Raw genomic sequence first — 22,670 nt, forward strand, 5'->3', positions numbered from 1 at the left:
ATCACTTCGAGTGACCCTCTAGGAGAATTTTTGCTTCATGTTCCCACAACCCTAGGTTCTGCTGGCCTAGAAGTTTTTGTTCCAGAAGGGAGAGTGTTTCTACCAGGAGCCACAACAAACATTTCGTTGAACTGGAAACTCAGACTTCCCTCTGGTCATTTTGGGCTTCTACTGCCCTTAAGTCAATAGGCTAAGAAAGGAATAGTAGTGTTAGGGGTGATAGATCCAGATCAGCAGGGGGAAATTGGACTGCCTCTCCACAATGGAGGTAATCAGGATTGTCTTTGGAGTGCAGATGCCCTTAGGGCATCTCTTAGTCCTACCAAGTCCTGTGATTAAAGTCAGTGGAAACTACAACAACCTAATCCAAGAAGCATGACGAAGGGCACACACCCTTTGGGAATGAAGGTATGGGTCAGTCCTCCAGGAAAAGAGCCAAGACCTGCTGAGGTGCTTGCCTAGGGTGAAGAAAATACAGAATGGGTAGTAGAGGAAGGTAGTTATAAATACCAGTAAAGTTCACATAACCAGTTGCAAAAAATGAGGATCATGGAATATTATGAAAGCGTCTGTCCTATTTTGTTAAGTGTTCTGGAAAGACTCAGTGAAGCAGTATTCAGCAAAACCAGAACGGGGAAGTGGGAAGGGGTGGGTGGGAGGACAGGGGGAGAGAAGGGGGCTTATGGGACTTTCGGGGAGTGGGGGGCTAGAAAAGGGGAAATCATTTGAAATGTAAATAAATTATATCGAATAAAAAAAATTAAAAAAAAAAGAATACACTTATCTGGGTTTATGCCCAGGAGTGGTATAACAAAGTCCTCTTGAAGTGTTATGCCCAGTTTTCTAAGGAACTGCCAGACTGATTTTCAGAGTGATTGTACCAGCTTGCAATCCCACCAGCAGTGGAGGAGTGTTCCTCTTTCTCTGCATCCTCACCAAAACCTGCTGCCTCCAGAGTGTTTAATCTTAGCCATTCCCACTGGTGTGAGGTGAAATCTCAGGGTGGTTTTGGTTTGCATTTCCATAATGATTGATGATGTTGAACATTTCTAAAGGTGTTTCTCAGCACATGGATCTCTGGGATTCTTTGGGAACCAAATATTATAGACTGGACCCCAGCACCCTCAAGAGACAAATGAAAATGGCAATGGCTTTGCTGTTCCCAGAGCTGAGCTGAGTGCAGATCACAGGACTTTCTCTGCCTAACCTGGGAAAGTTCCCAGCAAACTAGGAGCAGCTGTTCACCCAGGAGTAGAAATCTGTTGTGAAACTTGTTTGGGAGTGGTGGACTGCCCCCAGTGAGCAGAAAGAAAGGCTGTGTCCTAAGGCTGGATAGTCAGTGTGCTGTGCTCCCAGAAGCTCCATAGCTTCCCTGTTCCCAGTTCAACCTGGATTGGGATTACCATGAGGGTGTCTTTCTTTCAGGGCCTCCCTTTCCTTCTTCCCTGTTCTTCACCAGCCTTTCTGGTCCTTGTCCTACCCCACTCTACCTACCTATTTTTATTTAAGATTTATGTATATATTTAATGTATACTAGTACACTGTAGCTGTCTTCAGACACCCAGCAGAAGGGGTCAGATCCCATTACAGATGGTTATGAGTCACCATGTGGTTGCTGGGATTTCAACTCAGAATCGCTGGAAGAGCAGTCAGGACTCTTAACAGCTCAGCCATCTCTACAGCCCCTTTACCAACCTCTTGTACCAGGTAAGGGAGAACGACTGCATCTTCATTACTGGGAAGAACCTATAGAGACCTTCCAAAAGTAATTCAGGCCCCTGCCTGCCAAAGATTCTGAGTATTTCCTTGTACTATGTTCTAGGAGTAAGGTCTTGTATTAGTCAGGGTTCTCTAGAGGAACAGAATATAATAGAGCACACATACACAAACACACACATACACACACACACACACACACACACACACACACACACACACACACACCTAGAGGATAGAATAGGGATTTATCAGGATGGCTTACAGTCTCTGGTCCAGTCAGTCCAAAAATGCCTGTCTAGCAATAGAAGTTCCAAGTATCCAGAAGTTGTTCAGTCCATGAGTATGGATGTCTCAGCTGGTCTGTAGTATACACTGGAATCCTGAAGAAATATGCTTTAATGCCAGTGCAGAAATGCACTTGACAATGAGAATGAGAGTAAAGAGGCAAAGAGAGCAAGGTTCCTTCTTCCATGTCCTTTATCTAGGCAGCCAGCATAAGGTGTTGCCCAGGTTAAAGGTGAATCTTCCCATGTTAATGACCAAGATTAGTAATGGGTCTTCTGCCTTCAAAGCATTTAATTAAGAAAAAAAAATCCTCATAGGTGTGCCCAGGAAATTGGGTTTTTCTTAACTCCACATATAGTCAATTCCACATGTAAGCAAACTGAAACCAAAATAATCAACACAAGCCGCAAAATGAGTGTCTAATTCCAGAACTGCAGGGTCTTTGGTATGCCACTTAAAAGTACTTTTGGGAGCTAAAGGATTTCCTAGATGCTTTCTAGCTCCTCCCCATATGAAACTGTCCAGACTCAACTTTACAAGAAACATAAATTAATAAACTTCACTGGAAAGAACCTATACAAACCTTCCAAAAGTAATGAAGACGCAAAGGTCTTTAATTTCCACACTGAGTTCCAGGGCAGACACCTACGAGGCCCAGACATTCTGTCTCTCATGGTCACGTGAACCAGTTTCTAACACAAATCTCTGAATATGTTGTTGTTCCCTTTGCCCTGGAGAGCTGAAGAGCATTGGAGCCAAAGCTCAGCTGAAGTGGAGCAGATGCAGCAAACACTCAGCTCTGCCATGATCTCTTTATGAGTGAGAAAGAAGGGGGGAGAAGTTCGAAGAAATGACTGGAGATCAGATGAGGAAAACTAGTGCTTTGTAGTTGTCGGTTTTGCAACATTCATTTAAACTAAAGGTTTGATCTCTGGGTCACCTTGGATGGTAGATTCCAGCAGGGTAAGGTGGAGGTGCCCCTGAGCACTGGTGGGTAGTACAAGGCCCAGGTAAGAGACTGTTAGAGATATGGTAGAGAGATGGGAGAGATGGCTTATTCTCACATGTGAGGATTAGAGTTTGCATTCCCTGAACGGACGTAAGAGATGAGTGTGATTGTGCTCTTCTATAAACCCAGCACTAAAGGGACAAGGTGACATAGATGTATGAATTCCAAATCACCCATGAGGCTAGTGTGCCATCTTCCTGCCAACTCTAATTTCCCAACTCAGGAAACCCCTGATACCCCATCCCAAAGACAGGTTTCCCTCCAGCTCCTCTCTGGATTCCAGACACTAAACCATAGTCTGTTAGATTATTAGAAAATAGGACCCATTTATATGATGCTTTTGAATTTCTTACTTTAAAAATACAAGCATAATTAAGTTAAAACTAAGGGAACACTAAATTCAAAAAACATTCAGAGAAAACTAAATAATGTAAGAGAGGCAAACTTCAAAACAAAGGATATTACCAGGATTCCAGGGGAGATACTAGAACTCCATACACAGTGATGGAGATGCCACTTCTCTAAGATGATGCAAGAATCTCAAATTTCTCAAAAGGCATGAAGGGAAATGGAAAGAGCTGGAAGATCACAAGCACCGAAATCCATTGTTGTAGTTAGAGATTATAACATGTTTCTCAGTATGGGTACAATAAGCAGGTAGAAAAACATTGTTTGTAGAAAGCTTGAGCAATACACTGACCCACTTGACTTGTTTGTTTGTATGAGACACTCTGACCACTGTCAACAGAACACACACTCTTCCCACTGAATTTTCAACCAAACAGACTATATTCTTGTCTTCACAAATACTAGAGAATAGAAATGTGTCATATGTTTGCAAACTACAGTAGGAGAGGGCAGACCCTTTAAGAGGCAGGGCCTTGTGAGATGTCAGCGGATTGCTAGGACAATTCTCTGTTATGGATTGTGAGTGTCTACCCCCTTTCCTCTCTCTCTCTTCCATCCTGTCTATGATTTCCTCTACCATAGGTACCTGCCATGCTGTCCTGCCCTACCACAGGTTCAAAGACCATGGCCATGGGTCAGAAGTTCCTAAATGGTGAGAAAAAAAAGAGAGAAAGAAAACCTTTCTTCTTTTTAAGTCCATTGTCTCAGGCATTTTGTTTCAGTGATGGGAGGCTGACTGACAGATGAGAAGGACATGGCATTCCCACTCGCTATCCATGGGATGTAAAATTGTACAGCCATATAGCGAGGAGGGAGGTGCTGCTTCAGGCTAATTTGCTCAGATTTGGAGATTATATGACTGGAAACTAAAGGGAGCAGTCTTTTTTCCATTTAAAAATGTTAGTATCTCCTGCATGGTTTAGAAAATAAATCCTTTATAAATGGCCTTGGAGAAAAAAAATTAGGCTTAAAGATTAGGTTAGAGAATAAGCAAAGTCTGTAAAGAACTGTATTTTGGGAGGAAGCCCTACAAGTCGACATCACAGCATTTTTAGGTCCTGTGATAGTAGAATGCAGGAAAACAAACCCAATATTCACCATCCACAGTGGAGGGAACACAGGAGCTGTTACCGGCCCTGCCCAGTGCCATGATACACAACCATAAACACAAACAAGCTGCACAGATGTGGATAAATTCCATGTGCATCGAGTAAGCCAAAGCACAGACACTCTTTCCAAAAGAGGACAGGGTCCCATCTCATTTTCTCCAAGATTAGTCATGGTAAGAGTCTAAATTTTCTATCATAGAGAGGAAATGCTATGACGCTAAAACTATAGAAAAATAAGGACATAGTGACTGCAAAGGACAGACAGTAATTCCAGTCTGGCGGGTGGGGGAGGAGGGGGTGGCGAACAAGCAGGGGGGGGGGGTCACAAACAATCAGGGGGCGTGGCAAACTGGCAGAAAATTGAGGCAACCCAAAAGGAATTTAGACAGGGCACAAACACTTAGTAATTAGTTAGAAACATGCATCCCTGTTGAAAACATGAAATAAAATGAGTTTAATCTGGAAACATATTCATATTTTTGGTAGAAGCCCTCTCTATGATATCAATAACCATTATTTCAAGACAGATGCATCACATACACTTTCAATAGCAATTCGCGGTTTCTGCGAATGAAATCTGATAGACTGGGTTTGTTGATTGCCTTAGTTACAGTTACTAATGCTGTGATAAAATGCCATGGCCAAGATAACTTGAGGAGGAAAGGGTTTATTCTGCTACTGCTTCTATATCAACAGCTCATCATCAAAGGAAATCAGGGCAGGAACTCAAACTGGGCAGGAACCTGGAGGCAGGAGTTGATGCAGAGCACAAGGGGGGGTGCTGTTTACATGTGAGCTCCCATGGTTTGCTCAGCTTACTTTCTCATAGAACCCAGGACCACCAGCCCAAGGATGGCACCACCCACAATGTGCTAATCCCTCCCCCATCAGTCATTAACTAAGAAATGCCCTGCAGGTGTGTTATGCATGTTGGGGTTCAACTGTGGTTCCCTGTCCTGTTTCCTCCCTCAGGTTGTCCAGAAGCTGCTACACAGCAGGCTGGAAGGATGGAGTGAGAGGGATGAGACAGGCTGGTGGGAAGGTAGTGAGTTATCTCAGTTGACTGTTCAGTCAGTTACAGATGGAACTCCCCGATGTGGATAGCCCTGGGCTTTTATTTTGATGCTAACTCCACTCCTCAGAGGGACTGCAGATGAGGAGTTGCCAACCGTGAACCTTTTCCCCACCTTAACTTTTCAAATAAAGGATTGAGCCAATGATAGGGCAGGAGGAAGTGGGAGGAGCTGAGAGTCTAGGGGAGGATCGACTCGGGGGCGGGGCGGGGGCGTAGGGGGGAAGAAACAGGAAGGGGAGGAGCTACAGGAGATCAACGGAGAGGTGGCAGAGAGAGAGGCTCGTGGCCTGGAGAAACAGCAAGTTATATTGGGATAATATGGATGGAAATAGAGCAGTGTAGCGGGAGATCTGCATCATCTAGGCTTGTAGCTTGTTTTGTTAACTGATGGAGTTGAGCTTTCTTTTACCGGGAATTGACTTGGAAACAAAGTAGCAAGACTCCTGTTCTATACTCTCCACTTCTCACTACTGCACTTGACAGAGATAAAGTGAGACAAAGCCCACCTACCCTGGAATTCCCCTAATGTGCTTTAAATTGGGCCTCTGAGCTCACTTCGGGGTCCGTCTTGGTAATGGGAGACCCCAGCATGAAGGACTTCTGCAAAATAACGCACTCTGTGTATTTACATACTGTTTGAGTCCGGGGTATCGTTCTTCAGCAAATCACGGACCCTTACAGAAGCAGACTCCAGAACACTTGCAGAATCCTTGTCAGGCTGGGAGTGAATTCTGGGGGAAGGGGGAAGTTGTATGTGTGTGGGCGGGGGCGGGGAGAAGGCCTTCTCTGACTAAATGAAACAGCCCTATTAACTTGTGTACATAACTTTATTCTGGGTGGGCTTATACATGTATATTTTATTCTGGTGGGAATGGGCTGTTTATGAAATTTGGAGAGAGGGAAGGAGTTTTGAGGGTGAATGAAATCATTGGCTGGAGTTTAAAGCATTGTGAATGGCCTTATTTTTATGGAGAGGCATTCCAGAAATCCCAGGTATTTGCTGGGCAGGTTCTTATCTACATCTAAGTTATTTTTTAAGGTTTATTTATATATTATATATACAGTGTTCTGCCTGTATGTATGCCTGCAGGGTAGAAGAGGTACCATATCATATTATAGATGGTTATGACCCACCATGTGGGTGCTGGGAATTGAACTCAGGACCTCTGGAAGTGCATTCCTGTGCTGAGCCTCTGAGTCATCTCTAAAGCACTGGGCAGGTTGTTATCAGGAAAGAGACCTTTGACCTTGTAGGTTTGCCAAGGACTATGTGACATTCCTCAGGTAGAAGTTTAGGGGTCAGGCTCCCCAGATCAGACAGAGAAGAGGAAGCCCCACTAGGTAAAGGGAGCCCTCTGTTTTGCCTGAGCTCAGAGGAACTATCTGGACATGGTAGATTTAGAACTTAAGTATCAAGTATGGAGGTGCAACACACAGGCTTGCCTACAACCTGATCTCATGAAGGCATTTTCTCAATTGATGACTTCTCTTATGACTCTAACTTGTGTCAAATTGACACAAAACTAGTCAATATATTGACCTGTACTGGCTGGTTTTTTGTGTCAACTTGCCACAGACTGGAGTTATCCCAGAGAAAGCAGCTTCAGTTGCAATTTTGTTTATTTCAGTTGAAGTTTTAATTATCAGCATTCTATAACCCTAGCCCCTTGACTCCTAGGAAATCACTATAAGCACAATTTTTTAACATTGCAGATGAATTCATCTATCTGCCTGCTTTTGTAAGCACAGACAATAAGTTTAGCTGGGTGGAATCCTATTCTGAAATTATCATTCCCACCATGCCTGGACCTAAACTCACCCTATCCCAGGCTGACCTTGAACTCAGGAATCTGCCTGCCTTTGTAAGCATAAACAATACACTTAGCTGGGTAGGATCTTTCCCTGTGATCACCACTTCCTAAATCTCTTTTATCCTCGAGTGTCTCTCTGACAAGCTGACTCATAGTGCATCTGCCTTTGTTCTTTTAGGTCAATGAAGCTCCTTATACAACTCCTATTGCATCTTTATGTATTTTGCATAGTTGTAAATTATATAGCTTTGAGTTCATATTTTCAGAGTTCTTTCCCACAACTTTAAGGCTGTCCTGAAGGTCTCATCATTTACTATTTTTTGCTAAGGACATAGACACACCCTTTATCTCCCTGACTCTTGCTGTCTCTGATTATCATGGAGTCATTAACCTTGGCAGAGAGGATATTCCTAGATAACATGGGCAGGGAGACTATTTCAAGATAGCCTGGGCAGGGAGAATATTTCCTGATGGAGGAATATGAACGAAAAATATATTTTATAATATATATTTATAATATATTATAAACAATTATATATATATATATATATATATATAAAGTATTTATACAAACAAGCCTCATACACAGAAAAATGTCATGTAAGCCCCACAACTTGCTGGCTCTGCTTCAGGAGTGGGAAACCATGCCACACAGTTCCTTCCACATGGCCATACAGGACTTAGCAGGGTGGCATGGGGGTTGTATAACAGGATAGAGCAGTATGTCCTGGGATGAGGGCTGATTTAAAAGTTCAAAGTAGGTCTCACTGTTACCATAGAACCAGGATGACCATCATGATGTAATGTTTGTGATCATGACTTTGTAATAATATGGCTTTCTCTGCCAGCTCTTGTTCAAAACTACAGAGATCTCTGTATTCATGAAAGACTTAAGGTACAATAGCTGGGTAGATTCTGAGCTATGCTAACTCCACAATGCTGGCCTGGTCTACTCCCCAGTCATGTGGCCTGTTACATGCCCTCTTGGTTCCACCCTGTCTTCTTTGTTCATCCATGTATTATTGGCAGCTCTCTCTCTCTCTCTCTCTCTCTCTCTCTCTCTCTCTCTCTCTCTGGGCCCAGAGGTCCAGCATTTTCCTCTCCTGCCCAGCTATTGGTGGTTCAGATCTTTGCTGACCAACCAGAAAGTCATGGAGTTTACAAAATACTGAGTCAGGAAATGCTTCATAATAATTACAATGCTAGAGTCTGGACTGCAACCAGATCTATTGGTACAGAAATTAGAATTTAAATACAAAAATTCCTCCACATGACTTCATATAACAAGAAAGATCTGAAGGTGGAAACAGGCACATTGAAATAAAATTAGAGGAAGGCTGTTCTGCTGCAAAATCTTACAATATTTGAGTATCTAACCCAGCCAAAGATTATTATCCATTAAGTAGTTCCTAAATTTTTATAATGAAAATAACGTTTCCCTTCTCCCTCCCTGTCTCTCAGATCTTCAGCGTCTTTTTCTTTATGATGCAAATTTATAGATAAATGTATAAATGTGTGCCTACACTGTGCTGAGTCTGTTCAGTGAGGTCTGAACACTGGGTGTTGGATCACCAGGTAGGGGACTCATTCCTGGGACAATGAATTCTCCCTCTCTGAGCTGTTCTTGTAAGTTGCTGAAGAGTCAAGAGTAACTCCAGGCATTGGTCTGCTGTCCCCTTCTTACTGCAGGTCCTCAAGATCTACATTCTTTACAGCTGCAGTAAAACCACCTGGCCTGCATGTGCCCCTTAAAGGTTGAGATAAGATCACTGTCTTAGAATGGCCCCAGCAGCCTGCTATCTGCCACACCCTGGGCTTGAGAACTAATCCTCAATTTATGAATTGCTTCTTTATTATTCCCTGAACATCAATCTGCTCATGGGTTTATGCTCACACCTTCTCAGGATACTGTTATCAGCTCTGACTGAGCCTGACAGGGACCCTAACCAGTTAGAAGCGGTGTTCCCACAGTGACTAATGTGGCTTTTGGTTTATTTCTGACTTTGGTGATCCTTTCCTCATTATCTGCACACCCTGTGACCCCAACAGCTGCCTATAGCTCTTTGTCTCAGGATCAGTGCCCAAGATGATGCACCCTTCACTCTACAGTGCCCAATGGCATTGTCTGTGTTTCGTTATCATTTAGGTAGCCATATTGGTGTGGTGTCATGGCTGCAGCTTCCATTTCATTTCTAGAAGATGCCCACCCTGCGGTATTAGGATAAATATGCAGAGTTGATCAGGAATCACAGTGGTTTAGTACAGGGTCAGTCGTAGGTTCTGCCATAAAATCCATATCCTCAGTAGCCATGAATAGTTTGCGAGGATTCTGGTCCCAGTCAGGATTTCCTTCCTGTCTAGCAAGCCATGGTTTAAGTCCAATGTGAAAGACCAGTTACTTCCTCATAGAAGTGCCACCATTGACCCCTTTGGGACATACACCCAACCTTGTTGGTCACTTGGTGGTCAGCAGGCATCATGACTGATTGTATCCCTCCATTGGCAACTTCTACAGCACCTGCCAGGATTATGAAACTAGGCTTCACGGAGGTTGTTGTAGTGTCACACCCAACCCAAGTTTTCTGTCACATGACCCAAGTACTTGATTTCAGCAGAAGGACCATGCCTTCGATTCCTGGGAGGTGACCGAGGGAAGAAGCATTAGTCTATATATTTTTGGGAGTCTCTTGGATCCCCATAACCAGAGACTCAAAAGGTTTCTCATGCCAGGGTTATGATATTTGAGTGTTTGGCTTGGGAATCTTTGGTTTCAGGTTATGTCCTGTCTTCTTTGAGGACTTGGTACATTCCAGGTTATAAAGGGATGGGTTGATTCTCTGACTTCTGAGGTTTAGGGTGTGTCCTTGGCTGCTCTGAGGTCATGTTCTGACTGGGCTACTTTCTTATCAGGTTTTCTTCTGGTGTTCTATCATTTAGGTTTTACCTAGGATTCTTAGATTTCATGGCTTGGCCAGGGCTATTTTTGTCTTAGGTTTGAGCCCACATATTTAGTGGTAGGACCTTGGTATATACACACTAAAGCTTACTGGTAGAGTTCCTCACAAGTTTTGAATCCCCAGATCCATCCAACAGGCAAAAGAACAAGGAATGCAATAAAATTTTTGGTTAAGGTGACCCAGTTATCACTAGAAATCCTGTCTCCATCCCTGGAAAGTCTGTTCTAAGTCACTGATGTCTGTGAACTGCAAACACCCTTCCCTCTTACACTGGCTCAAGTGCATTGCATTCAAAGTCTGCAAGCCCCTGTCCAGGAGTGCAAGCAGAGTAAATAAAACCTGTGACCATGGATGTCTAAATGTAAGGGAGGATGTCTAAATGATTCATAAGACCATGGTTTTCTTCCGAGGCCTGTGGCACTGGGAATTGTCCAGGGATGAAGACTAGGGAAATGGGAGGCAGAGATGTGTGTAGTGGGATAGTGAACACTAATCAGTCACCTGTGTGCCCAAGATAATCAGTGGAAGCCCAGCCTTACTTCAGCCTTTAAGTCCTCTAACTCAAGGGACACAGAACACTTTACTGTTCCTTTGACTTGACTCTGTACCTGTGTTGGGGAACTATGCATGGAATATTACTTTGAGTGCATTCTTCCACATGAGAATCACTGGAAAACACTTTCCAGATGCCTGGTGCCCTGTGGCTGGCACCGAACCTATTCTACCTTCTCTGCCCTCCATCCCTTCATCATAACTCCTCTAAAAACTGTTGCATTTTGGCACCAGAAGGGACTGGTTACTGTCACTATAGTTTAGAAATTTTAGCGCCATGATTTTGGCACTGGATAGGGCTCCTCCTTCCTTGTCCCTTTCTTTTTCCTTGGGAGACTCCAGCTAAAGGCAAAGATACAAAGCATGGGCAGAGGTACACTCATCATCAGGATGAGCCACGAGCATACAGATACGTGACATGCACATAGACACAGCAGGTGAGGAAGAGATGTGCTAGCTGCCCACACTTGCTGTTTGTAACCATCACCACCTGTTTTAAGAAGTTCAGTTAAGGATTTAAAACCATCATTCAGAAATACAGAGAAAGAGCCGAAGTAAACATTTCAGGAAAAAACCATGGTAGCAGATGAACTTTATATATTAAAATCCTTATCCACAATGCTAGGACATGAAATGCCCGATAAATGATAAGATGACAAGGCTTCTGAATTGTATTCATAAATGAAGGTAGAGGTCTATAGAAACCAGGTTAAGTCTGGCTATTTCTCCTTAGGCTCTGGTGAGATGTTCAGGAAGCATGGGTAACTATGTTTCAACAGTTACCACCAAAGGAGGGATTTCAGGGTTTTCCCTGAATTTCATTACACAGTTGAGTTAAAATTGTGCCTGGGCTCCTGGGTCATCATATTCTTAATCCAATGGATTGCTCGGAGTTTTAGTTGGGTCTGGATGAGGATCAAGGTCAACAGGGAGTGTCTAGGGAATGAGATGTCAGGTTAAGGGTTTGGAGCACAGTCTTGCAATTTGTGAGAGCACAGACAAGTATCAGACCACCAATGCTGGTCATTGTAGTGGTTCCAATTTCCTTTAAGTTCTTGGTGTTGTCTAACACGCACCCTGGATGATCATTCTCTGGATCTCTCGAAGACAAGATAGCAGCCGGGCACATAATGGCTACTGAGTGCGGCCCACACACCCAATATACCAAAGTCTGCCGAGACTGTCTCTAGTGTAGTCCACACATTTGGTGGTTCTGGATCCTCTGATAACTCCTGGGCTTGAAGGCTATGGCCCACAACCCTTCTTGGTGGCACATAATGGCTACTGAGTGCGGCCCACACACCCACTATGCCAAAATCTGCCAAGACTGTTTCTCTAGTGTGCTCCACATATTTGATGGTTGTGGATCCTATGAGGTGAGCATAACTCCTGGGGGTTTGATGAAGGCTGTGACCCACAACACTTCTTGGTGGCATGGAGACTCCAGTTTACACTGCTATGGATTGAGGGTGAGTCATCATTTTAGCAAGACTTGTGACTGCATCTAAGATTTTTAGTGAACTAAGTCTAACCTGGGGGGCCAGGTATAAGATGAGTCCTGATAAGACCAAGTGCAATCCAAACATTCTTTATATTTAGGTTGTTTGGCCATTATGGGTAGTCCTTGTCCCAGTTAGGGCCATGGTGTGGGGGCCTGGCTCCTTTGCAGTAAGCATAGTACTGAGTCATATGAAGAGAGGGTGCGGGCCACACACCCTTGAATTTAAGCTGGACCCAGTGTGCTCTCTACTCAGTAGTTGCCAGGGTCCCACTGATATCACTTTATGGCCTTTGCCATCATTGCACTCATTAGACCGGCTCCCCATGTGGTTAGGCTGTGTCCAACCTTCCTGGAGTGGATGGCATGGCCTCGGTCACACTTGAGGTCAGCTTCTCCTTGATCTCTGGACAGCCTCATCTAGGAAGACCTGGGCACGGATTTCTAAGTGTGGCCCCCATACCTTTGATTCAAAGGTGTCCCCCTGTGTTCATGTGTGGACAAGACAATTTGAAAGCAATGGAATGATCTTGTCACCTGATGTCAGAGTGTTGGAAGAATTCCAGACACAGCCCATAAACCATGATGGTACACAAGGGGCTTCCAGATTATCGTGGATGAGAGTTCATAGGTTATGATCTGATGTCAGTCATCTCTGTAGGAATGGTTGTCAGTAAGACCACATATCTTGTATGATATGGCCTGGATCACAAATGAGGCTTTGGCTTGTTCAGGTTGTGGTGATGTCATCCTTTCTCACATGTGTCAAGGGTGAAGCCTGAATTGAATGAAGTACGTAGGTATAATCCATACACTGGATAATCAAGATTCAGTTTATCAGTCAGTATAGTATTCGAAGTTTTGTGAGTCTCAGATTATTGATGAAGAAGCTAGGATATGTCTTCATTGATGAATTGATGCATAAATAATCATAGTATCAATAGAAATTAAGACCTTGAATCATATCAAGTCATGGTACGCTAACCACAATTTCATTTTAGGCTTGACCAGCCCAAACTTCTTGGTTTGGGCTGAGACTTCTTTGGGTAAGGGTTATTCCGGCATAATTTCAGCATTACATTTGGATTGAGTGAAGTATGTTTAAGACATACATTGGTTAATCAAGATGTCTTATCAGTCAGTGGAGTACACAAAATTTTGTGACTCAGAAAGAAGAAGCTCCAATATATCTTCATGGACGAATCGTTGCATAATCATAGTATCAATAGAAATTAAGACCTTGAATCATATCACGTCATGTTACACTTATCCACAATGTTGTTTCAATTTAGGCTTCATCAGGCCACACTTGTTGGGTTGGGAAAAGGTTTCTTTGGGGAAGGGTTAATCTAAGATAATTCCATGTTACATTTGGGTCCAAACTTCATCAAGTTCAGGGTCCAGCCTTTACACATTTGCTTTTGATAAGGCCTGTCTGTCTCCAGAGTCAGAGTTTGAATTAGCAATATTATTTTCTTAGCTTGGTCCAGGCATCTTTATTTGTAGGGCTGAACTACATCTGTATCACCTTCTTGCTTAGGGTCCAGGCTTCTTAAACGGCCTAGATCCATATTTATTCTACATTGAGTCTGGGCCTATTGAGGATCAGAGATAGACACAGGCCATATTTTTTTGAGTTGGCTCAAGCATCTTCAGGAATAGGGTTCCGCCCACTCCCGCATTGCTTCTCATTTGGGCCCAGGCCTCTTCAGGGTCAGGGTTAGGCCCAGGCCCGCACCTATTCTCCTCTGGGCCCGGGACTCTTCAGGGTCAGGGGTAGGCCCAGGCCTGCACCTCTTCTCCTCCTGGCCTGGGCCTCTTCAGGGTCAGGGGTAGGCCCAGGCCCGCATCGCTTCTCGAATGGCCTGGGCCTCTTCAGGGTCAGGGGTAGGCCCAGGCCCGCATCGCTTCTCCAATGGCCCGGGCCTCTTCATGGTCAGGGGTTGGCCCAGGCCCACACTGCTTCTCCTCTGGGCCTGGGCCTCTTCAGGGTCAGGGGTTGGCCCAGGCCCTCACCACTTCTCCTCTGGGCGCAGGCCTCTTCAGGGTCAGGGGTAGGCCCAGGCCCACACTTCTTCTCCTCTGGGCCCAGGCCTCTTCAGGGTCAGGGGTTGGCCCAGGCCCGCCTCTCTTCTCCTCTGGGCCCGGGCCTCTTCAGGGTCAGGGGTTGGCCCAGGCCCACACTGCTTCTCCTCTGGGCCCGGGCCTCTTCAGGGTCAGGGGTAGGCCCAGGCCTTCATCACTTCTCTTCTGGGCCCGGGCCTCTTCAGGGTCAGGGGTAGGCCCAGGCCCTCAGCTCTTCTCCTCTGGGCCTGGGCCTCTTCAGGGTCACAGGTAGGCCCAGGCCCGCACATCTTCTCCTCTGGGCCCGGGCCTCTTCAGGGTCACGGGTAGGCTCAGGCCTTCATTGCTTCTGTTCTGGGCCTGGGCCTTTTCAGGGTCAGGGGTAGGCCCAGGCCCTCATCGCTTCTCTTCTGGGCCTGGGCCTCTTCAGGGTCAGGGGTAGGCCCAGGCCCTCATCACTTCTCTTCTGGGCCCGGGCCTCTTCAGGGTCAGGGGTTGGCCCAGGCCCGCACCGCTTCTCTTCTGGGCCCGGGCCTCTTCAGGGTCAGGGGTAGGCCCAGGCCCGCACTGCTTCTCCTCTGGGCCCGGGCCTCTTCAGGGTCAGGGGTAGGCCCAGGCCCTCACCTCTTCTCCTCTGGGCCCTGGCCTCTTCAGGGTCAGGGGTAGGCCCAGGCCTTCATCGCTTCTCTTCTGGGCCCGGGCCTCTTCAGGGTCACGGGTAGGCCCAGGCCCTCATCGCTTCTCTTCTGGGCCTGGGCCTCTTCAGGGTCAGGGGTAGGCCCAGGCCCTCATCACTTCTCTTCTGGGCCCGGGCCTCTTCAGGGTCACGGGTAGGCCCAGGCCCGCACTGCTTCTCCTCTGGGCCCAGGCCTCTTCAGGGTCAGGGGTAGGCCCAGGCCCTCACCTCTTCTCCTCTGGGCCCTGGCCTCTTCAGGGTCAGGGGTAGGCCCAAGCCTTCATTGCTTCTCTTCTGGGCCCGGGCCTCTTCAGGGTCAGGGGTAGGCCCAGGCCCTCATCTTTTGTCCTCTGGGCCTGGGCCTCTTCAGGGTAGGAGTAGGCCCAGGCCTTCATCGCTTCTTTTCTGGGCCCGGGCCTCTTCAGGGTCAGGGGTTGGCCCAGGCCCGCACATCTTCTCCTCTGGGCCCGGGCCTCTTCAGGGTAGGAGTAGGCCCAGGCCCGCACCGCTTCTCTTCTGGGCCCGGGCCTCTTCATGGTCAGGGGTAGGCCCAGGCCCTCATCGCTTCTCTTCTGGGCCCGGGCCTCTTCAGGGTCACGGGTAGGCCCAGGCCCGCACCTCTTCTCCTCTGGGCCCGGGCCTCTTCAGGGTCACGGGTAGGCCCAGGCCCGCACCGCTTCTCTTCTGGGCCCGGGCCTCTTCAGGGTCACGGGTAGGCCCAGGCCCGCACCGCTTCTCTTCTGGGCCCGGGCCTCTTCAGGGTCAGGGGTTGGCCCAGGCCTGCACTGCTTCTCTTCTGGGCCCGGGCCTCTTCAGGGTCAGTGGTAGGCCCAGGCCCTCACCTCTTCTCCTCTGGGCCCGGGCCTCTTCAGGGTCACGGGTAGGCCCAGGCCCGCATCTTTTGTCCTCTGGGCCCGGGACTCTTCATGGTCAGGGGTAGGCCCAGGCCTGCACCTCTTCTCCTCTGGGCCCGGGCCTCTTCAGGGTCAGGGGTAGGCCCAGGCCCGCACCTCTTCTCCTTCAGCCTGGGCCTCTTCAGGGTCAGGGGTAGGCCCAGGCCCGCATCGCTTCTCCTTCAGCCTTGGCCTCTTCAGGTTCAGGGGTAGGCCCAGGCCCGCACCTCTTCTCCTTCAGCCTGGGCCTCTTCAGGGTCAGGGGTTGGCCCAGGCCCGCATCGCTTCTCCTCTGGGCCCGGGCCTCTTCAGGGTCACGGGTAGGCCCAGGCCCTCATCGCTTCTCCTCTGGGCCCGGGCCTCTTCAGGGTCACCGGTAGGCCCAGGCCCGCACCTCTTCTCCTCTGGGCCCGGGCCTCTTCAGGGTCAGGGGTTGGCCCAGGCCCTCATCGCTTCTCCTCTGGGCCCGGGCCTCTTCAGGGTCAGGGGTAGGCCCAGGCCCTCATCGCTTCTCTTCTGGGCCCGGGCCTCTTCAGGGTCAGGGATAGGCCCAGGCCCTCACCTCTTCTCCTCTGGGCCCTGGCCTCTTCAGGGTCAGGGGTAGGCCCAGGCCCTCACCTCTTCTCCTCTGGGCCCGGGTCTCTTCAGGGTCACGGGTAGGCCCAGGCCCGCAACTTTTGTCCTCTGGGCCCGGGCCTCTTCAGGGTCAGGGGTAGGCCCAGGCCTTCATCGCTTCTTTTCTGGGCCCGGGCCTATTCAGGGTCACGGGTAGGCCCAGGCCCTCATCTTTTGTCCTCTGGGCCTGGGCCTCTTCAGGGTCAGGGGTAGGCCCAGGCCCTCATCGCTTCTCCTCTGGGCCCGGGCCTCTTCAGGGTCACGGGTAGGCCCAGGCCCTCATCTTTTGTCCTCTGGGCCTGGGCCTCTTCAGGGTCAGGACTAGGCCCAGGCCTTCATCGCTTCTTTTCTGGGCCTGGGCCTCTTCAGGGTCAGGGGTAGGCCCAGGCCCTCATCGCTTCTCCTCTGGGCCCGGGCCTCTTCAGGGTCACGGGTAGGCCCAGGCCCTCATCTTTTGTCCTCTGGGCCTGGGCCTCTTCAGGGTCAGGACTAGGCCCAGGCCTTCATCGCTTCTTTTCTGGGCCCGGGCCTCTTCAGGGTAGGAGTAGGCCCAGGCCTTCATTGCTTCTCTTCTGGGCCCGGGCCTCTTCAGGGTCAGGGGTTGGCCCAGGCCCGCACATCTTCTCCTCTGGGCCCAGGCCTCTTCAGGGTCACGGGTAGGCCCAGGCCCGCACCTCTTCTCCTCTGGGCCCAGGCCTCTTCAGGGTCACGGGTAGGCCCAGGCCCGCATCGCTTCTCTTCTGGGCCCGGGCCTCTTCAGGGTCAGTGGTAGGCCCAGGCCCTCACCTCTTCTCCTCTGGGCCCGGGCCTCTTCAGGGTCACGGGTAGGCCCAGGCCCGCATCTTTTGTCCTCTGGGCCCGGGACTCTTCATGGTCAGGGGTAGGCCCAGGCCTGCACCTCTTCTCCTCTGGGCCCGGGCCTCTTCAGGGTCAGGGGTTGGCCCAGGCCCTCATCGCTTCTCCTCTGGGCCCGGGCCTCTTCAGGGTCAGGGGTTGGCCCAGGCCCTCATCGCTTCTCTTCTGGGCCCGGGCCTCTTCAGGGTCAGGGATAGGCCCAGGCCCTCACCTCTTCTCCTCTGGGCCCTGGCCTCTTCAGGGTCAGGGGTAGGCCCAGGCCCTCACCTCTTCTCCTCTGGGCCCGGGTCTCTTCAGGGTCACGGGTAGGCCCAGGCCCGCAACTTTTGTCCTCTGGGCCCGGGCCTCTTCAGGGTCAGGGGTAGGCCCAGGCCTTCATTGCTTCTCTTCTGGGCCCGCACCTCTTCAGGGTAGGAGTAGGCCCAGGCCTTCATCGCTTCTTTTCTGGGCCCGGGCCTCTTCAGGGTCAGGGGTAGGCCCAGGCCTTCATCGCTTCTTTTCTGGGCCGGGGCCTCTTCAGGGTCATGGGTAGGCCCAGGCCCTCATCTTTTGTCCTCTGGGCCTGGGCCTCTTCAGGGTCAGGACTAGGCCCAGGCCTTCATCGCTTCTTTTCTAGGCCCGGGCCTCTTCAGGGTCAGGGGTAGGACCAGGCCCTCATCGCTTCTCTTCTGGGCCCGGGCCTCTTCAGGGTCAGGGGTAGGCCCAGGCCCGCATCGCTTCTCTTCTGGGCCCGGGCCTCTTCAAGGTCAGGGGTTGGCCCAGGCCCGCACATCTTCTCCTCTGGGCCCAGGCCTCTTCAGGGTCACGGGTTGGCCCAGGCCCGCACATCTTCTCCTCTGGGCCCGGGCCTCTTCAGGGTCACGGGGTAGGCCCAGGCCTTCATTGCTTCTCTTCTGGGCCCAGGCCTCTTCAGGGTAGGAGTAGGCCCAGGCCCTCACCTCTTCTCCTCTGGGCCCGGGCCTCTTCAGGGTCACGGGTAGGCTCAGGCCCGCATCTTTTGTCCTCTGGGCCCGGGACTCTTCATGGTCAGGGGTAGGCCCAGGCCTGCACCTCTTCTCCTCTGAGCCCGGGCCTCTTCAGGGTCAGGGGTAGGCCCAGGCCCGCACCTCTTCTCCTTCAGCCTGGGCCTCTTCAGGGTCAGGGGTAGGCCCAGGCCCGCATCGCTTCTCCTTCAGCCTTGGCCTCTTCAGGTTCAGGGGTAGGCCCAGGCCCGCACCTCTTCTCCTTCAGCCTGGGCCTCTTCAGGGTCAGGGGTTGGCCCAGGCCCGCATCGCTTCTCCTCTGGGCCCGGGCCTCTTCAGGGTCACGGGTAGGCCCAGGCCCTCATCGCTTCTCCTCTGGGCCCGGGCCTCTTCAGGGTCACCGGTAGGCCCAGGCCCGCACCTCTTCTCTTCTGGGCCCGGGCCTCTTCAGGGTCAGGGGTTGGCCCAGGCCCTCATCGCTTCTCTTCTGGGCCCGGGACTCTTCAGGGTCAGGGATAGGCCCAGGCCCTCACCTCTTCTCCTCTGGGCCCTGGCCTCTTCAGGGTCAGGGGTAGGCCCAGGCCCTCACCTCTTCTCCTCTGGGCCCGGGTCTCTTCAGGGTCACGGGTAGGCCCAGGCCCGCAACTTTTGTCCTCTGGGCCCGGGCCTCTTCAGGGTCAGGGGTAGGCCCAGGCCTTCATTGCTTCTCTTCTGGGCCCGCACCTCTTCAGGGTAGGAGTAGGCCCAGGCCTTCATCGCTTCTTTTCTGGGCCCGGGCCTCTTCAGGGTCAGGGGTAGGCCCAGGCCTTCATCGCTTCTTTTCTGGGCCCGGGCCTCTTCAGGGTCATGGGTAGGCCCAGGCCCTCATCGCTTCTCCTCTGGGCCCGGGCCTCTTCAGGGTCACGGGTAGGCCCAGGCCCTCATCTTTTGTCCTCTGGGCCTGGGCCTCTTCAGGGTCAGGGGTAGGCCCAGGCCCTCATCGCTTCTCCTCTGGGCCCGGGCCTCTTCAGGGTCACGGGTAGGCCCAGGCCCTCATCTTTTGTCCTCTGGGCCTGGGCCTCTTCAGGGTCAGGACTAGGCCCAGGCCTTCATCGCTTCTCCTCTGGGCCCGGGCCTCTTCAGGGTCATGGGTAGGCCCAGGCCCTCATCTTTTGTCCTCTGGGCCTGGGCCTCTTCAGGGTCAGGGGTAGGCCCAGGCCCTCATCGCTTTTCCTCTGGGCCCGGGCCTCTTCAGGGTCACGGGTAGGCCCAGGCCCTCATCTTTTGTCCTCTGGGCCTGGGCCTCTTCAGGGTCAGGACTAGGCCCAGGCCCTCATCGCTTCTCTTCTGGGCCCGGGCCTCTTCAGGGTCAGGGGTTGGCCCAGGCCCGCACATCTTCTCCTCTGGGCCCGGGCCTCTTCAGGGTCACGGGTAGGCCCAGGCCCGCATCGCTTCTCTTCTGGGCCCGGGCCTCTTCAAGGTCAGGGGTTGGCCCAGGCCCGCACATCTTCTCCTCTGGGCCCAGGCCTCTTCAGGGTCACGGGTTGGCCCAGGCCCGCACATCTTCTCCTCTGGGCCCGGGCCTCTTCAGGGTCACGGGGTAGGCCCAGGCCTTCATCGCTTCTCTTCTGGGCCCGGGCCTCTTCAGGGTAGGAGTAGGCCCAGGCCCGCACCGCTTCTCTTCTGGGCCCGGGCCTCTTCAGGGTAGGAGTAGGCCCAGGCCTTCATTGCTTCTCTTCTGGGCCCGGGCCTCTTCATGGTCAGGGGTAGGCCCAGGCCCTCATCACTTCTCCTCTGGGCCCAGGCCTCTTCAGGGTCACGGGTAGGCCCAGGCCCTCATCACTTCTCCTCTGGGCCCAGGCCTCTTCAGGGTCACGGGTAGGCCCAGGCCCGCACCTCTTCTCCTCTGGGCCCAGGCCTCTTCAGGGTCACGGGTAGGCCCAGGCCCGCATCGCTTCTCTTCTGGGCCCGGGCCTCTTCCGGGTCAGTGGTAGGCCCAGGCCCTCACCTCTTCTCCTCTGGGCCCGGGCCTCTTCAGGGTCACGGGTAGGCCCAGGCCCGCATCTTTTGTCCTCTGGGCCCGGGACTCTTCATGGTCAGGGGTAGGCCCAGGCCTGCACCTCTTCTCCTCTGAGCCCGGGCCTCTTCAGGGTCAGGGGTAGGCCCAGGCCCGCACCTCTTCTCCTTCAGCCTGGGCCTCTTCAGGGTCAGGGGTAGGCCCAGGCCCGCATCGCTTCTCCTTCAGCCTTGGCCTCTTCAGGTTCAGGGGTAGGCCCAGGCCCGCACCTCTTCTCCTTCAGCCTGGGCCTCTTCAGGGTCAGGGGTTGGCCCAGGCCCGCATCGCTTCTCCTCTGGGCCCGGGCCTCTTCAGGGTCACGGGTAGGCCCAGGCCCTCATCGCTTCTCCTCTGGGCCCGGGCCTCTTCAGGGTCACCGGTAGGCCCAGGCCCGCACCTCTTCTCCTCTGGGCCCGGGCCTCTTCAGGGTCAGGGGTTGGCCCAGGCCCTCATCGCTTCTCCTCTGGGCCCGGGCCTCTTCAGGGTCAGGGGTTGGCCCAGGCCCTCATCGCTTCTCTTCTGGGCCCGGGCCTCTTCAGGGTCAGGGATAGGCCCAGGCCCTCACCTCTTCTCCTCTGGGCCCTGGCCTCTTCAGGGTCAGGGGTAGGCCCAGGCCCTCACCTCTTCTCCTCTGGGCCCGGGTCTCTTCAGGGTCACGGGGTAGGCCCAGGCCTTCATCGCTTCTCTTCTGGGCCCGGGCCTCTTCAGGGTAGGAGTAGGCCCAGGCCCGCACCGCTTCTCTTCTGGGCCCGGGCCTCTTCAGGGTAGGAGTAGGCCCAGGCCTTCATTGCTTCTCTTCTGGGCCCGGGCCTCTTCATGGTCAGGGGTAGGCCCAGGCCCTCATCACTTCTCCTCTGGGCCCAGGCCTCTTCAGGGTCACGGGTAGGCCCAGGCCCTCATCACTTCTCCTCTGGGCCCAGGCCTCTTCAGGGTCACGGGTAGGCCCAGGCCCGCACCTCTTCTCCTCTGGGCCCAGGCCTCTTCAGGGTCACGGGTAGGCCCAGGCCCGCATCGCTTCTCTTCTGGGCCCGGGCCTCTTCCGGGTCAGTGGTAGGCCCAGGCCCTCACCTCTTCTCCTCTGGGCCCGGGCCTCTTCAGGGTCACGGGTAGGCCCAGGCCCGCATCTTTTGTCCTCTGGGCCCGGGACTCTTCATGGTCAGGGGTAGGCCCAGGCCTGCACCTCTTCTCCTCTGGGCCCGGGCCTCTTCAGGGTCAGGGGTAGGCCCAGGCCCGTACCTCTTCTCCTTCAGCCTGGGCCTCTTCAGTGTCAGGGGTAGGCCCAGGCTCGCATCGCTTCTCCTTCAGCCTGGGCCTCTTCAGGTTCAGGGGTAGGCCCAGGCCCGCACCTCTTCTCCTCTGGGCCAGGGCCTCTTCAGGGTCACGGGTAGGCCCAGGCCCTCATCGCTTCTCCTCTGGGCCCGGGCCTCTTCAGGGTCAGGGGTAGGCCCAGGCCCGCACCTCTTCTCCTCTGGGCCCGGGCCTCATCTGGGTCACGGGTAGGCCCAGGCCCGTATCTCTTCTCCTCTGGGCCTGGGCCTCTTCAGGGTCAGGGGTAGGCCCAGGCCTTCATAGCTTCTCTTCTGGGCCCGCGCCTCTTCAGGGTCAGGGGTAGGCCCAGGCCCGCACCTCTTCTACTCTGGGACCGGGCCTCTTCAGGGTCAGGGGTAGGCCCCGGCCCGCATCGCTTCTCCTCTGGGCCCGGGCCTCTTCAGGGTCAGGGGTAGGCCCAGGCCCGCACCTCTTCTCCTTCAGCCTGGGCCTCTACAGGGTCAGGGGTAGGCCCAGGCCCGCACCTCTTCTCTTCTGGCCCTGGGCCTCTTCAGGGTCAGTGGTAGGCCCAGGCCCGCACTGCTTCTCTTCTGGGCCCGGGCCTCTTCAGGGTCAGGGGTTGGCCCAGGCCCGCACTGCTTCTGCTCTGGGCCCGGGCCTCTTCAAGGTCAGGGGTAGGCCCAGGCCCATATTTCCATTACTTTGGGACCGGGCCCCTGGAGGCTCAGGTTAGCCCAGGTCCATATTTCTCTTTTGTTCCTGGGGCACTTCAGGGTCAGGGATAAGCCTAGGCTCCTGTCTCCCCTTGTTTTGGGCTTGGGCGTCTTTCAGGGTCAGGGGTTGGCCCAGGCCCTCATTTTTACTTGTTTTAGGCCTAG

The sequence above is a fragment of the Apodemus sylvaticus genome, chromosome 2 (assembly GCF_947179515.1).
Source record: "Apodemus sylvaticus chromosome 2, mApoSyl1.1, whole genome shotgun sequence".
Classification (NCBI taxonomy): Eukaryota; Metazoa; Chordata; class Mammalia; order Rodentia; family Muridae; genus Apodemus; species Apodemus sylvaticus.